Source organism: Camelina sativa, chromosome 16 (assembly GCF_000633955.1).
Source record: "Camelina sativa cultivar DH55 chromosome 16, Cs, whole genome shotgun sequence".
Taxonomy (NCBI): domain Eukaryota; kingdom Viridiplantae; phylum Streptophyta; class Magnoliopsida; order Brassicales; family Brassicaceae; genus Camelina; species Camelina sativa.
Genome location: NC_025700.1, coordinates 13545463 through 13547538, shown reverse-complemented (window position 1 = coordinate 13547538; position 2076 = coordinate 13545463).

The following is a 2076-nucleotide window of genomic DNA, read 5'->3' as shown; positions in this document are numbered from 1 at the left end:
TAATTTATTATACATATGTAATTGAAAATTAAAAATAATAAGAATACAAAGAAGGAAGGAAGAAATACATAAAACAAAGAATAAAATTTTACAAATTATATAATCACATTCTTACTATGAGGTTTGAACCCATGCAAGAACATAAACAAAACAAAGAAAATATTTAGGATTCTAGATATGGTGGATGATGATGTGAGAATGATTATTAATGGGATTCCAAGGGGTTGAAAGTTACATTTCTAATATAATTTAATTAGAGGAGTTACAATTATAATTAATAATGTGTTGGAATAAAATGAATGGTCAAATAAAATAGTCAATTCATAATTTATGTAATTTTAGTTACAATTTAGTAGTAAAATGTGGATTTAAAGTATAGATTAATGTACATTATTACATTTTTATTTAATTTAAAATAATTATTATTTTTAAAAAACTTAATAATTATTATTTTTAGTATATATATATATATATTATTTTTAAAATTTAATTAAATTTATTGTACAACACCAATAAGAGTAGAACAGCTGTTCACCTTTTCTCTCATTTGTGTCCCCTGTTCAAAAACTCGGCCGCGGAGGCCGATTAGGCGCCGATTAATCGCTTGGCGGCAGAGGTCCGCCGCGATTTCAGCCAAATCGGAGTAAAAATCGGAAACAAAAAAAAAGTTAGTAAATTTTGTCTTCTTTGACTTAAATTAGTATGATATAAGTTAGATCTATTATTTAGTTCTTGAAATCAGTTGAATCGGAAGTGAATTCACTGAAAAACAAGTTGAAAAATGAGGGGCGGCCATAGTTTAGGGTTGCAGATGTCAAGTGGAGAAGATGATGTCGAAATGACCATTTTGCCCCTAATTAAATAAAATTGACAAAAAAACACAACTTCTAGAAGTAGAACTCGGGACACATTTACTGTATGTAGTCACATAAACCACTAGACTATGATTAAATCTTAATAATATTATACAATTGTAACTTATTATAGACATAAATAGATAAAAGCCCTAAAATTAGTCCCCGATTAATTCCTGATTTAAATCCGATTAATTGCTAGACGCTCCCTCACATCCCACTAACGCCTAGCTATTTTTAAAACAGGGTCTGTGTCTTTAGATGTCAAGACACAGACGCTTCATCTCAAGATTAAATCTTCTCTCTCCTTCTTTTAATTTATTATTATTATTATTATTATTTATTTGACTTTCATAAAAAGACATCCCATAAGTTGTGTGATGGGAATGCTCTTAGCATACTTGATATGGCAAATAAATGACAAATACTATTCAAATGTTCTTTTTCTTCACCACCTTAAATCACGTCCAAGCAAAATGAATAGTAGACCATTATTTTGGAGTAGGTTCACAAATATTCTCAACAATTTTAAAAAGAAAAGTAAAAAAATGGAAGAGAGAAATGAGAACTGTTGAAAAACTATTGAGAGATTCATTAAATATATGTTAATATAGATTTGGTTTAAAATTTATTTATTTTTTGTTCAAAATTGAAATAATTAATTTAATTAAATTATTACTACTAAAATATTATATTTGAGAGATTATAATAAGAGTCGCTATCTAGTAATAAGGCCATTTGATTTTTAAAAGAGCTCTGATTGGTCAATTATAAATAAACTAATAAAGCCAATTTATCAATGCTCTTGTGTCTTGAGTCTCCCTATATTTGTTCAGTCAACGACTAAGGCCAATTCATTAAAGACGAGTTCTTGAGTCTTAGTCTCTCTGTATTTCTCCATTATGACTTCAATGTTTATACATCAAGAAGAAAAAAAAAGCTTTAAACGCTATTATTATGTGGTGTAGTTCTGATACCCGGCTAGGTTATCCAAAAATGCTACTGTTACGATCTTCAACGCTTTTGTTATGTGGTGTAGTTCTGATTCAGCTGTTCGCTCCTCAAATCGATGCTCAAAGATCAAGAAGTCGATGGCAGACACTCAATGGTGAGAGTTGGATCCCACTTTCTCTCTTTCTTTCTTTCTTTTCCGCATGGTTTTCAATAAATTATGTTGAAACAAGAGTCCTTTAATAACCAAGTCCAATAATTACTTTGATTG